The following is a 15,576-nucleotide window of genomic DNA, read 5'->3' on the forward strand; positions in this document are numbered from 1 at the left end:
TTGGTCCACTTCCAATCAACAGGACATTGGTGCAGGTCTGTGCTGCACAGAGCTGTATTTCATCTTGCCTTGATCACAACATCAGAGCATGGAACATACACTCAGTGTGTACTGCACACCTGCTCGTTAATGCAAATATCTCATCAGCCAATCATGTGGCAGCAACTCAATGCATAAAAGCATGCGGACATGGTCAGGAGGTTCAGTTTGTGTTCAGACCAAACCTCAGAATGGGGAAGAAATGTGATCTAAGTGACTTTGACCACGGAATGATTGTTGGTGCCAGACGGGGTGGTTTGAGTATCTCAGAAACTGCTGATCTCCTGGGATTTTCACACACCAGTCTCTAGAGTTTACAGAGAATGGTGCAAAAAACAAAAAAAAAAAAAATCCAGTGAGTGGTATTTCTGTGGGCAAAAATGCTTTGTTAGTGAGTGAGGTCAGAGGAGAATGGCCAGACTGATTCAAGCTGACAGGAAAGGGGGAGTAACTCAAACAAGCACAAGTTACAACAGTGGGGTGCAGAAGAGCATCTTCTGGGCCACAGCAGCAGAAAACCACGATCATACGCTCAGTGGCGACTTTATTAGGTACAGGAAGTATTTTTTCTATCATTCATGTGTCAGCTGAACTTCAATCACAATAAAGCTTTTACAATTCACCTTGAGTTCATTGGCTGGCATGCTATGCAGGCAAACAATTGAAAACCACAGGAATATTTCCCCTACCATCAGCCAAAAGGGGAAGAAGGCACAAAGGGTGACTTGGCTGTCTTTGTCCGTTGTAAAGATTATGAATGCTAGGAATGTTGAACAAATGGAAACTACCTTTTGGGTGGGATTTATACCTTCTGAATCTCATAAGTGAGGAATTCAAGACACTGTTCAAAGCCTCACCACTAGCTTGGCTGCTTAAAGCACTCCTGTCAACTGAAAGTCACCACAGGATACTAAAAGAAACAGCACTGCATTTGTAAGGATTAACTACCTGCTATTAAAATCATTTCAGTAAACCTCATGAGTGGTGAATCTGTATAATTCATTGCCACAGACAGCCATAGAGGCCAAACCATTGGGTATATTTAAAACAGAGGTTGATAGATTCTTGTTTAGTCAGGGCATCAAAGGTTACGGGGAGAAGGCAGGACAATGGGGTAGAGAGGGATAATAAATCAGCCTTGATGGAATGATGGAGCAGGCTTAATGGGCCGAATGAACTAATTCTGGACTTGTTTTATGGTCTTGGGATCTCATAAGGTTCCCCCAAGGATTTATGTGCAATGTACATTCTACATTGCTGTCTATGATGCTTTAAGTTCTTCACTGTATTTGTACCTCACAGGTGCTTAATTTGACCTAGTTCTGTCCACATCCTGCTCTTTCACTGTTGGAAGAAATCTCCGATAATTCACATCTCCAACTATGTTGCTTATGAGATTCCTCTTGGTACTCTCACCTTTCCTCTGGCAGGCGCATGTGTTCTTGTAACAAGACCAACGATCATTTCTCTTATTACCGGTATGGAGGGGCCACTGCACAGGATAGGCGGAAGCTGCAGAGGACTGTAAACTCAGTCAGCACCATCATGTACAATAGCCTCTCAGCATCGAGGACATCGTCAGCATCCATTATCAGGGACCGCCACCACTCAGAATAGGCCCTTTTCTCATTACTGCCATCAGGGAAGAGGTACCGGAGCCTAAAGACACACACTTAATGCGTTAAGAAGAGCTTCTCCCAATCTGCCATCAGATTTCTGAATGGTTTGTGTTCACTAACTCCTTATTTCACCACTACAGATTTATTTATTTATCTATTTCTTACACGTATATATACTACTGTATATCAGAATCAGGGTTAATAACACTGACATACGTCACGGAATTTGTTGTTTTGCAGCAGCAGTACACTCCCATATATAATAATAAAAAACTATACATTGCATAAGAAATATATCTAAAAAGGTTAAATTAACTAAACAGTGCAAAAACAGAGTGAAAAATTGAGGTAGTGTTGATGGGTTCAGAAATCTCATGGTGAATGGGCCCAGTGTGTGCTGCACTGTACCTCTGCAGAAAACAATAAATTTCATATGTCAGTGATAATAAACATCCACCATTGAAGGCCCCCCACTAACCAGACCATACCATCATCTTGCTGCTACCTTTGGACAGGAGGTCCAGGAGCCTCAGGACCCACAGCACCAGGTTCAGGAACAGTTATTACCCTACAACCATCAGGCTACTGAACCAGCGTGGATAACGTCACACACCACGACTCTGAACTGATGCTACAACCCACAGACCCACTTTCCAGGATTCTTTATACCTCACGTTCTCAGTACGAGTTCTATTTTCACAATCTGTCTTCTTTTGCACATTGGTTATCTGTCAGGCTAAGTCTATTTATGCATTTTTTCATTAAAAATCTACTCAATTTATTTTGTCCTGTAAATCCCTGTGAGAAAACGAATCTCAGGGCCGTGTATGGTAACGTATACCTTCCTTGGGTAATAAACTTATTTTGACCTTTTTAATGTTTTCCCTGCGACTCCCCACCAAAATCATTTTCAGGCGGAGATGCTTTAAGAAGGCAGCATCCATCACTCAGTACCCTCACCATCAGAGACATGTCCTCTTCTCATTCCTACCATCAAGTAGGGGATATGGGAGCCTAAAGACATATACTCAGATTTTAGGAACAGCTTCTTCCCCTCTGCCATCAGATTTCTAAACAGTCTATGAACCCTCTTTTGCACTATTTATTTGGTGATTTATTGTAACTAAAAGTAATTTTTAATGTCCCAGTGGGCCTCTTTGGTTCCTCTCCTCCTTCCCTTTCTCCCAGGGTCACTGTTCTCTCCTATCAGATTCCTTCTTTTACAGCCCTTTTCATCTTCCACCAATCACCTCCCAGTTTCTTATTTCATCAACACACACAAAATGCTAGTAAAAAAGCAGCAGGCCAGGCAGCATCTACAGGAAGAAGTACAGTCAATGTTTCAGGCTGAGACCCTTTGTCAGGACTAACTACCTTCATCTAGTCCTGACGAAGGGTCCCTGCCCAAAATGTCGAGTATACTTCTTCCTATTGATGCTGCCTGGCCTGCTGCGTTCCACCAGCATTTTGTGTGTGTTGCTTGAATTTCCAGCATCTGCAGATTTCCTTGTGTTTGCATTCTTATTTCATCCCTCTCCTCCAGTCACCTACTCTTCCCCCTCAGCTGGTTTCACCTACCACTTACAGCTTGTACTCCTTTTCCTACCCCCATCTTCTTAGGCAGCGGAGTAGCAGACTTAGCACAGCGCTTTACAGTACAGGCAACCTGGGTTCAATTTCCGCCTGTCTGTAAGGAGTTGTACATTCTCCCCGTGACCGCATGGAGCTTCCTCCCACAGTCCAAAGACGTACTGGTTGATAGGTTATTTGATCATTGTAAATTGTCCCACGATTAGGCTCGGGTTAAAACTGGGGTTACTGGATGGTGTGGCTCAAAGGGCCAGAAAGGCCTATTCCTTACTGTATCTCAATAAATAAGTAAATTCTGGCTTCTTCCCCTCTCCATTTCAGTCATGTGGAAAAGTCTTGGCCTGAAACGTCACTGTTTATTCCCCTGCAAAGATGCTGCCTGGCCTGAGGGGGGGGGGGGGGGTGTTTGTGTGTGTGTGTGTGTGTTGCCCTTGTAACGTGTAGCGCTGCCCCAAGATCTGCAGTGTTTCCTGAGGGAGCTGCGTAAAGCAACACAAAGGCAGATGACCTCAAAGGATGGTTTACCCTAAGCAGCAGTTCAAAGGAGGATACAGCGGGAGAGTGGCTCTGCTGTTTGGACAGTAAGATTTAAACTTTGCCATCTGAAGGCACTGGTTCCAGTGGAACAATTAACAATAAACAGCAATTGAAACATGAGTTAACTGCTTTTATTAGCCTCCAGCCTGTCTGTAAAATAGTTTAGGAGAAATGCGGATATTTATGTGTGCTCCTTTCTCTGCAAGAATAATTCCAGGAGGGATTCTCAGGGGGAGCTATTGCTCACAACACAATCAAGCCCAGGGCATAAATGTCTCTTTGTTTTGGAACAGCCATAGGTGGCTGCTGGACTGGGAAATCTGCATTAAGTTCATGACCTCATCCTGTGGGTCAGCCAGTGACTACAATAAGAGCGTTATAACCACTCAGTGGTGAGTGGTGGTGGGGGGGTGGGGGGGTGGGCGGGGGCTGAAGCTGGATGTTGAAAAGCTATCAAACGTGCAGTTCAGGAAGAAGAAATCTGTGTTCCTGCTCAGATCCTTAGCCCATTGCCAACAACATTATTTCAAAGAAACATAGAAAATAGGTGCAGGAGTAGGCCATTCAGCCCTTCGAGCCTGCACCGCCATTCAGTATGATCATGGCCAATCATCCAACTCAGAACCCTGCACCTGCTTTCTCTCCATACCCCCAATCCCTTTAGCCACAAGGACCATATCTGTTGCAACTGCAGGGAATTGATGAGCAGCCCTCCCCTGGCTCCCCACCACCATTTTCTGTCCAAAATGTTGCAAGTATTTTCAAGGAAGATATCTCCATTTGGACTGGGTCTACCTCTTACTTTAGGATATTCAAAGAGGCTCCATTCGCAACAATTCCTGCTGCTGTCTGTAAGGAGTTTCTACTTTCTCTCCATGACTGGGTGGGTTTCCTCCCACAATCCAAAGATGTACTGGTTGGTAGGTTAGTTGGTCATTGTAAATTGTCCCATGACTAGGCTAGAGTGAAATCGGGGGTTACTGGGCGACGCATCACGATAGGCCGGAAGGGCCTGTTCCACACTGTATCTCAATAAATAAACAAGTTGCACGCAAAGTTTGAGTGGCCAGGAAAGTCAAAGACAGCTTATTATCAAAGTACCCAGATGTACTTAATGAGGGGAAATTTGAAAGAAGTATACAAAATTATGAGGAGTATAGATAGGGTAATTGCAAGTAAGCTTTTTACACTGAGGTTGAGTGAGACTGGAAATAGAGGTCATAGGTTAAGGGTGAAAGGTGAAATGCTTAAAGGAAATATGTGAGGGAACTTCTTCACACAGAGAGTGGTGAGAGTGTGGAACAAGGTTGTCAGCAAAAGTGCTGGATGTGCGTTCGACTTCAACATTTAAGAGAAATTTGGATAAAAATGTGGATCGGAGGGTATGGAGGGCTATGGTGTGGGTGCAGATTGATGACCTAAGCAGTCCAGCATGGACTATAACCAGTGTTCTCCTGGACCTGTGTAGGTAACTTCACTCTCCACAACTCTAAACTAACTCCATAATCTGCAGACTCACTTACAAGGACTCCTTACAACTCATGTTCTCAGTATTATTTACTTGTTTTTATTTGCACGATTTGTCTTCTTTTGTGCATTAGTTATCTTGTCGGTCTCTGTCGGTGTGTAGTTTTTCATTGTATTGTATTTCTTTGGTCCATTGTGAATGCCTGTAAGAAAATGAATCTCAGGGTGATCATAAATTTACTTGGAACTTCAAACTTTCCTTCGGGGATTTGTGGAGCAAAACTGTCTGGGCTGTTTGCCTGTTTATTTACTTATTTAGAGATTGCCACGGTAACAGGCCCCCCTGACCCAACGAGTCCGTGCCACCCAATGACACCCATGTGATCAATTAACCTACTAACCCATACATCTTAGGAACGTGGAAGGAGATCGGAGCACCCGAAGGAAACCTAAGCGATCACAGGGAGAACATACAAACTCCTTACAGACAGTGGTGGGAATTGAACCCAGGTCATTAGCGCTGTTATCGCGTTACACTAACCGCTACACTACCATGCCACCCATTTACCTGTGTACCTTTGCCACTCCCTGTTATACTGCACCAAAGAGTAGAAATGGATCCACACCTTACAGCAATTTAGCCCTACAAAAGAAACTGGGCGAGTTCAGTTCAGTTAATCCATCTGCCTTGCAACAGGAGGAGAAAATTCAAAAAACATTGAACTGGAAACTGTCTCCAGCAACATACACAAGAGAGAAGAAAAAGAGAGTGCTATCATTTCCTTGGAAGCTTGATCAGCCGCAGACTCCAGAAGTGACGGTGAGTGACTGGAGCTACTGTCTGCCTAATCTGTGCAGTTTGGCTCCTTGTGAATCATCTTGTTTAAAGAGCGAGCGCTGGTTTAGTCTTTGGGTGGAATGTATAAAACCAGGAATAAACTACGGTGTCATTTGACCTTTAAAAAATATACAACTTAAACCAAATTAAATAACACTGCTTTGCATATTTACAGCATTATTTAAGAAAAAAGAGGCATCAGTTTTTCTACCCTCTTGACAACTTTATCTCTTGCACGTAATTTGCTCAAACATCAGCAGCATCATATTCAAACACATCACTCACAAATATGTTCAGTAAAAGAGATTCACTGCATCTCTTTCTGGGCACCATGCCTTATTGCTGTACCATCTTAAAATGCAGTTTGAATCACGTTTGATATCTGCACTCTGATATATTCTCAGATATTCTCTCCCACACAAAACTTAAAGCAAATGTTACTATAAATTACAAACCAGATTTCACAATGAATAAGTATTGTTATTCTTCCGGTGCAAGACAACTCAGTAGGAAATATTGTTCTTTAAAACACAGTCTTCTCAGTGCTGTTCAGAAGAGGATTGTACAAATAATCACTTTGAGATTGGTAATTGGAAATGAATCTCCAGTCACATTCACCTGTGCACCTGCTTGTTAATGCAAATATCTAATCAGCCAATCACGTGGCAGCAACTCAATGCATAAAAGCATGCAGGCATGGGCAAGAGGTTCAGTTGTTGTTCAGACCAAACATCAGAATGGGGAAGAAATGTGACCTAAGTGATTTTGACCATTTTGTTTAGTGCCAGACGGGGTGGTCTGAGTATCTCAGAAACTGCTGATCTCCCGGAATTTTCACGCACAGCCTCTGGAGTTTACAGAGAACGGTGCAAAGAGCAAAAAGCATCCAATGTGCAGCAGTTCTGTGAGCAAGAACACCTTGTTAATGAGAGAGGTCAGGCTGATTCAAACTGAGCGGAAGGCGACAGTAACTCAAATAGCCACACATTACAACAGTGGTGTGCAGAAGAGCATCTCCAAACGCACAACACGTCGAAACTTGAAGTGGATGAGCTACAGCAGCAGAAGGTCACACTGCATTCCACACTTGTACCTGATAAAGTGGCCACTGTGGGTATATGTTCCTTTTCTTAAAGCAGGTGTCATCTTAATTGGGTGGGATGGGGTGAGGTGCATACACTCCTGTCTACATCGACTGTTGAGATCGAGGGGGTTGAGAGCCTCGAGTTCCAAGGAGTGAGCATCACCTATGGACTGTCCTGGTTCAGCCATGTTGATGTCACAACTAACAAAGCTCACCAATGCATCAACTTCTCCAGGAGACTAAAGAAACTTGGCATATACCTTCGACCATTACCAAATATTACCCATACATCATAGAAAGAATTCTCTCCGCTTGTATAACAGCTTGCTATGGCAGCTGCTCTGCATCAGACTACTAGAAGGAACTGCAGAGAATTATGGAAACAGCTCAGCACATCACAGTAACCAGATTCCCCTCCATGGACTCCCTCTATTTTTTTCACTGCCTCAGTAAAACAGCCAGCATAATCAAATACCCCACCCATTCCGGACCTTCTCTCTTCTCCCCTCCCCCATCGGGTAGAATATATAGAAGCATTAATGCATGTACCACCAGGCTCAAGGACAGCTTCTATCCCACTGTTCACAAAGTTACCATGGCCAATTAACCAATGCATGGTAGGGTAATGGTTAGCGCACCCCTTTACAGCAGCCAGCTGTTAGAGAGGGGTTCAATTCCCGCCATCGTCGGTAAGCAATTTGTGCATTCTCCTAGTGAGTTTTCTCCACGTGCTTTGTTTCCTCCCACACTCCAAAGGCATACAGTGCATTTGATTAGAGCTAGTGAGTTGTGGGCATGCCTGAAGCACGGCAATACTTGCAGGCTGCCCAGCACAATCCTCACTGACTTGATTTAATGCAAAAAGATGCATTTCACTTATGTTTCAATGTACTTGTGTCAAATAAAGCTATTCATTAACATTTGATAGATATTCGCTTCTGGGCTAATAGGCCTCTTTTTTTCTTTGTTTTTTGATAATCTTTCTAAACACAGCATCTGCCACTTGAAAGATCACAGATGTAAATGAACTTCCAACTAACAATCCTTTTGATTTCTGGTCAGTCAGTCTTCAGTTCTTGAAATGCAAATGGCCAGTATTAATCTCCTTGAGGTTAAAACAAGTATTGTCTAAAGACCAACTTTGGCAAACAAACATTCTGTCTGGGAGAAGTAAGGCTTAGCCCATCACACCTTTATTACTTCTCAAGATGCAGAATAAGACAATGGGTTGTTTCAAACAGACAATCTGACTTTTAAAGTTGCTTGCTTCAACGAAGCTTGCAAAACAGATGGACAACATAATTTTGCCTATCAATAACTATGAAGTGTTTACAATCGGAAGACTTTATGTACTTGGGGGCAGCACAGTGCTTCACTGTACCAGCGACACGGGTTTGCTTCCCACCCCTGCCTGTGGGTTTCCTCCAGTTTGCTCCCACAGTCCAAAGAAGTACTGGTCGTTAGGTTAGTTGGTCATTGCAAACTGTCCCATGATTCAGGCAGGGTTAAATCAGGGGTTGTTGGTTGGAGCGGCTCGAAGGGCCAGAAAGGCCTATTCCACTCTCTACCTCAATAAGTAAATAACTAAGATGTTAGCTTCACAGCTTTACAACATTAATGGTGGGTAGCTTAAGAAGTATGTGTCCAAAATGCTTTTAGACTGCTTGTGTTGAAAGGTCATCTGAGGAAATATAATTTGTGGTATAATTGAGTATAAGGAGTTGTTGAAGAATGACAGAAAAACGGGATGAATAGAATCCATTCTTCTATCTTTGGTTTCTGCAACAGGCGACTTGTTCGTCCATATAACATGTCTTTTTGGTTTATAGGAATTGTATTTGTATCTTGGAAATCCCTTAAGTTTAAGAAATGCTTTGTCTTTTGTAATTGGGAAATAAATGTTTAACATTAAAATCGTCTGAGAGCTTTAAATGTGTATCAGAATGCAGGGATTCAAACATATCACTGTAAATAAATGAACTGTGTTTTAAACTACTTTGATAGCTGGAAGTATCTTCTCCTTGCAAGGAGAGGTGGGATTCACCACTCAAATAGTGGGTATTGCCATCTAAAGCTTGCTGTGGAAAGCAAACTAGTCTTTAAAGATTGGGTAGTTATAGTATTATCCCTCTTTAGTGAGAGTATTTGCAGCTATTTGGATCCCAAAGGGTTTAAGGTCTTTGCTTGAGTTTATAACCTTCGGGATCAGCAAACCCAGTGCCTTCACAACCTCAGAGGAACAGGAGTCTGCAGATACTGAAATCTGCTGGAGGAGCTCAGCGCATTGAGGAGCAAGGTTCATTGCAGGTCTTCAATTTGAAACACCAACAGTTCCTTCCCCTCAGAGATGTAGTAATGATAAATATGCAATCAAAAGCACAAGTGATTCTTGCAGATGCAGCACACGTAGAACAGTGGAGGAACTCAGCAGGTCAGGCAGCATCTACGGAGAAGAATAAACAGTCGCCATTTTGGGCCGAGACCCTTCATCAGGACTGGAAACGAGGTGGTGGCGGGGGGGGGGGGGGGGGGGAATGCTGAAGGCAGAATAAGAAGGTGGAATGAGCGAAAGGAGTACAATCTGACAGATGAAACCAAGGTGAGGGAGAAGATGGGTGGAAAAACAGTGCAAAGGTAGCAGTACAAACAGAAACGCTGAACTGAAAACTGAGAGAGGTAGAGTTAAAGTGATTGGTTGGACAGAATTCTCAAGGACGTGCCAAATAGCGTTTGGTCTGTTTCTGTGAAATATTACTTTATTTTGGGAGATTTCCTTTAAGAATGAATTTGCCCACTATGTGCTTTTATCAGTATAAAGATCATTGATGCCAAAGAAAGATTTTAAAAATTAGATTATTAAAAGTAAATTATTGACAGATTAGATCTGTCTGACAGATTGAGAGGTATGTGTGTCACACATTTGAAAGCATGTTTGTTCAGGAGTGTGGTGAACCAGTTCTTGGCCTTGGTTCATATAAAAAGGTAAGTGGATTGGTGATTAAAAAACACAAGCTCAATGTGATGTCCTGGACCTATTTCAGTGGCCTGAGGGGGTAGAAGAGGAATTTTCCAGTAATGTTTTTACCTTTATTGGAACAGCTTTTTCTTCCTGCATATTATTTTTCTTTTGACTTACCCGCAGAATTCTATGGCTACACCCTGATGTCCACTGGGGGTATCAGAGGCCTGTTGCTCTCGAGTCTACTTGAGGCTCAGATGCCTGTCCTGGGGTTGGAGGACTGTGTGTGTGAAAGGGTGGTTTGTTACAGGGAGGAAAGGGGCTTGTTTTTGTCACAACCACGGGTCATTTTTTTCTTAAAAAAAAGATTTCTTTTAGTTAGCATGTGTACTGTATTTTCTCAGTTTCACCTCGTGGGTATACAGGGTTCCTTTGATTGTTTGCCCTTTTTGTCTAAATGGTTGTCTTTGGTCTAGTTCTGGGTTTTCACTTTGTTTTTCAAGTGTCCCAGTTGGTATTACGGGGATTTTTATGTTCTCCTTGTATTATCACTTTTATTCACCTTGGGATAATGCAATTAGCACAGTATTTTCAATGTCTTGTGTTGTAGTTATTGGCTTTAGGGATTATTGCCCCAGCTGGACGCATATTGTCTGATTGGCCCTGAATTCCTATATGCTCCAGGGTGTATTTCGGGGGGAGGGGGGCATGCCAACCCTTCTTTGCTGGGTCGTTCTGGTTCCTTGCCTGGTGACCGAGTTCTTCTGTGTATTGGGAGTGATTTCAGTTCACCAAGGTTCTGTATAGTTTGCCTGAGCGCTTGTTTGTTTTTTTTCTGGTTAATTTCTAAGTCTCCAGTTTTGTTTAAATTGCTGAAGTCTCTGTGACTCCTGCACTTAAGTCCGCTGGTGACCACCACAGACTTTCTGTTGCTGTTTTGTCGCTTGTTCTGGTCTGTTTAGCTGTGGGTGTACTTTGTTGCCGCAGGAAATGAAGGGCGACACTCGCAGGCTCAGTAGTCGCTGAGTGGGGGTACGGTTTCCTGTAAGGAGTTCGTATGCACGCCACCTGACGGCTTGCTTTCCTCACACTTCCTCGCACATTCCGGTTAGGATCAGTGAGTCGTGGGCATGCTATGTAGGTGCCAGAAGCCCGGTGACACTCGCCCAGCCCAACCTAAGCTTGAATTAACACAAGTGAGGCATTTCACTGTATGCTTCAACGTACGTGTGACAAATAAAGCTAATCTTTATCTTTTTCATCCCCTCCTTTTTCAAACTGTCTGTACTTTGTGGCAATAAAAATATACAAAATGGAATTAACCTTGAGTGAGGGAGCATTGTTTGTTTTTGTAAATTAAATTAATTTATTTATTGAGATACAGCATGGAGTCAGCACCCAGCAAACCCTGATTGAACCCTAGCCTAATCACAGGACAAGTTACAATGACCAACTAACCCACTGACCGGTACATCTTTGGACTATGGGAGGAAATGAGAACACCCGGAGGAAACCACGAGGTCATAGGGAGAACGTACAAACTCCTTACAGGCAGTGGCGGGAATTGAACCTGTGTCGCTGATACTGTAAAGTGTTGTGCTAACCACGACGCTACCGTGTCGCCCTAACATGGTTAACCACATTGCTGTTGTACATTACCAAGAGGAATACATTGTTTATCTAAATGTTCAAAATCTCTCAGTCATTAGTAGCAAAGACATGGATATTGTTCTGTACCTGAAGACTGACCTTAAGTTCGTCTTTGTTAAACATTTTTTTTTAATGAGTGCAAGACCCTGCTGGACATTAAGCACTGAGTCGCTGGTTGGTGGAGAAATGGAAGGAGCTGGACTTGGTGAAGACAGTGCTGCTGCCTGCATTGGAGGAGCCAGTGAGTGAAGGCAGTGGGCAGTTTAACAGCAAGTGATTGTTTCAGTCACTTTTCTTTTCATCACAAGACCTTGTTGGACACTGTTAATGCGGAATTCTTCCAGTCTGATTCACTGATTTATTGGCCGACAGTGGGGTTAGCTGCGTGGTCTCAGTCGTAGCCAGGACTAGGCCTCAAGCTGTGGTACCGTCTGTGTACAGCCATGCAGGAGGGAGACACTGGAGACGGTGTGGCCTGGAGTCAGTGCTGCCCCCTCCCCACTCCCATGTTCACATGGCAGAAGATAAACCGTACTGTGTTTGACTGCAGACTGCTGTAACATTTATGGACTCAGGGTCCTGAACTATTTTTTTTGTAACTATATTTTACTGATATCTTATTTGTGCTTGCTGCCTTATATGTGCCTTGTGATGTGCATGACTGTTGGTACTGTATTTTGCATCTTATCCCTGGAGTAACGCTGTTTTGTTTGGCTGCATTCAAGGGTATTCATGTATGGGTGACTGACGATTAAACTTTAACCTTGAGAGGTGGATATGTCATATTCACACCCTGCCAAGGAAAATACCACGCTTGCTGCATTAGTTGCCTGAGATCAAAAAGTAATTTAAAAAGCTGCAATAGTCATCGGCTTCTTCTCTGACGGAACAGTATACTCTCAGAAGGGAAGTGTCAAAGTGCTTGTACCTGTATGCTTCAGCACTGCACCCGTTGGGAAGGTTTCAGCTATTGTTCCATCTCTGGACAGTGGCTGAAGAATATTGTCAGTATATTGGCAGGGTTGAGCAAGCTGTGTGCCAAGCCCAGCCTTCACGTCTGAAAGCTGAGGCTCCCATCCAGCTCAAAGTGTACTCAGAGTATGTGTGCTTCTTCAGTTACGAGCTGGGTGCATTCATGGTAGTATTTTATGAATCTATTGCAGGTCAATGGGACTAGGCAAATTAATAGCTTGGCATAGCCTAGATGGGCCAAAGGGCCTGTCTCTGTCCTGTAGCATTCTATTACCTACGTACGTAGTGCTGCACTCAAAATAACCCCAAGTGGAAGGAACACTTTGTGGCCAAAGTGATGTAATCACCAGTTCAAGATGAGTCTTAGTGCAGTGGGGAGAAAGCAAGGTTTTACAAACCCCATTTCCAGAAAAGTTGGGATATTTTCCAAAATGCAATAAAAACAAAAATCTGTGATATGTTAATTCACATGAACCTTTATTTAACTGACAAAAGTACAAAGAAAAGATTTTCAACAGTTTTACTGACCGTCTTAATTGTATTTTGTAAATATACAGAAATTTAGAATTTGATGGCTGTAACACACTCAACAGAAGTTGGGACAGAGGTAAAATAAGATTGAAAAGTGCACAGAATATTCAAGTAACACCGGTTTGGAAGACTCCACATTAAGCAGGCTAATTGGTAGCAGGTGAGGTATCATAACTGGGTATAAAAGTAGTGTCCATCAAAGGCTCAGTCTTTGCAAGCAAGGATGGGTCGTGGCTCACCCCCTTGTGCCAAAATTCGTGAGAGAAGTGTTAGTCAGTTCAAAAGGAACATTTCCCAATGCAAGATTGCAGAGAATTTAGGTCTTTCAACATCTACAGTACATAATATTGTGAAAAGATTCAGAGAATTCAGAGACATCTCAGTGCATAAAGGGCAAGGTCGGAAACCACCGTTGAATGCGCTTGATCTTCGAGCCCTCAGGTGGCACTGCCTAACAAACCGTCATGCTACTGTGACAATTATAGCCACCTGGGCTCGGGAGTACTTCGGAAAACCATTGTCACTTAACACAGTCTGTCGCTGCATCCAGAAATGCAACTTGGAACTGTATTACGCAAGGAGGAAGCCATACATCAACTCTATGCAGAAACGTCGGCGAGTTCTTTGGGCCCAAGCTCATCTCAGATGGACTGAAAGACTGTGGAACCGTGTGCTGTGGTCAGGTGAGTCCACATTTCAGCTAGTTTTCAGAAAAAACAGGGGTCCAGTTCTCCGTGCCAAAGATGAAAACGACCATCCTGATTGTTATCAGCGAAAGGTGCAAAAGCCAGCATCTGTGATGGTATGGGGGTGCATCAGTGCCCACGGCATGGGTGAGTTGCATGTATGTGAAGGTACCATTGACTCTGAGGCGTATATTAGGAAAATAGAGAGACATATGTTGCCATCAAGGCGATGTCTCTTCCCTGGACGTCCATGCTTATTTCAGCAGGACAATGCCAGACCACATTCTGCACGGGCTACAACAGCGTGGCTTTGTAGACACAGAGTGTGTGTGCTTGACTGGCCTGCTGCCAGTCCAGATCTATCTCCTATTGAAAATGTATGGCGCATCATGAAGAGGAGAATCAGACAACGGAGACCACGGACTGTTGAGCAGCTGAAGTCTTATAACAAGCAAGAATGGACAAGATTTCCAATTGCAAATCTACTACAATTAGTATCAGTTCCAAAACGATTAAAAAGTGTTATTAAAAGGAAAGGTGATGTAACACAATGGTAAACATGCCTCTGTCCCAACTTTTGTTGAGTGTGTTGCAGCCATCAAATTCTAAATTTGTGTATATTTACAAAATACAATTAAGTTGGTCAGTAAAACTATTGAAAATCTTTTCTTTGTACTTTTGTCAGTTAAATAAAGTTTCACGTGAATTAACTTATCACAGATTTTTGTTTTTATTGCATTTTGGAAAATATCCCAACTTTTCTGGAAATGGGGTTTGTACTTCCACCAGTGTCTCCTTACTTGATCTTCCCAGATTTCTGTCCTAAAGCTTGTCACTTGCATCTGGACTGAGCAGGCCAGTGAGACTGAGGCTTGGAACTATATTAGACACTACAGAGACTGTGCTGTCCTTGAACAGTGCACTATCTCCATTTTAGAAAAAAAAGACAATTCAACTTCACTTTCAGTCTTAGCTTTTGTTACAATTAAAGTTTTCTGATATTTGCAATTGAAACTAATTTTGTTCAACGTTATCACAAAAGTTACGAGGAAACTGGTGTTTAGAGGAGTTGACAGGTCTAGGGCTATCGGTATAAAGTGGGTGTCCCAACTCTGGGAACTTCCAGCCCAACAGTGGGAGTACCTTTGAAGGAAAGACTCTTAGTGGTTCAAGAAAACAGGATAGCACCTCCTCATCAAGGTGAGTTTGGAATGAACAATCTGCACTTGCTTTGCCAGCGTCACCCGCATTCTGTAAATATATTTTTGTAAGTGTTCAAAACAAGTTTCAAGTACTAGTATACTCTCCGACACAATGCCAAGATGCAGATTTAACTCTGCTCCTTTATGTCAGTGACACATGATGAAAATCCCGGCCATTCAGCGAATGTTACTGGGTGTGCTAACATCTGTTCCAGCAACCCACTCAACTAATTTGCTTCAAAATACATTTCTGCAAAATTCCTATTCCAAGACTGCAAAAATGCACAAATCATAAACACACAAGAGATTCTGCAGATGCCGGAAATCTTGAGCAACACACACAAAGTGCCGCAGGAAGTCAGCAGGTCAGACAGCATTGATGGAGAGGATTAAAGAGTCGAT

The 15,576-nt window shown here is 43.0% G+C and overlaps 2 protein-coding genes across 5 annotated transcripts in view; one reads left to right on the forward strand and one right to left on the reverse strand.

Moving 5' to 3' along the window:
* ralgps1 (Ral GEF with PH domain and SH3 binding motif 1) overlaps nt 1-15,576 on the reverse strand; it is a 733,240-nt gene that overhangs the window by 244,439 nt on the left and 473,225 nt on the right. The gene's annotated exons all lie outside the window — the stretch shown is intronic.
* The window catches only part of angptl2b (angiopoietin-like 2b), a 117,229-nt gene continuing 111,787 nt past the window's right edge, over nt 10,135-15,576 (forward strand). The window contains exon 1 of the mRNA XM_059993863.1: nt 10,135-10,156. The gene's annotated coding sequence lies outside the window, so the exon portion shown is untranslated. The remainder of the gene's footprint in view (nt 10,157-15,576) is intronic.

The sequence above is a fragment of the Hypanus sabinus genome, chromosome 18 (genome assembly GCF_030144855.1).
Source record: "Hypanus sabinus isolate sHypSab1 chromosome 18, sHypSab1.hap1, whole genome shotgun sequence".
NCBI lineage: Eukaryota > Metazoa > Chordata > Chondrichthyes > Myliobatiformes > Dasyatidae > Hypanus > Hypanus sabinus.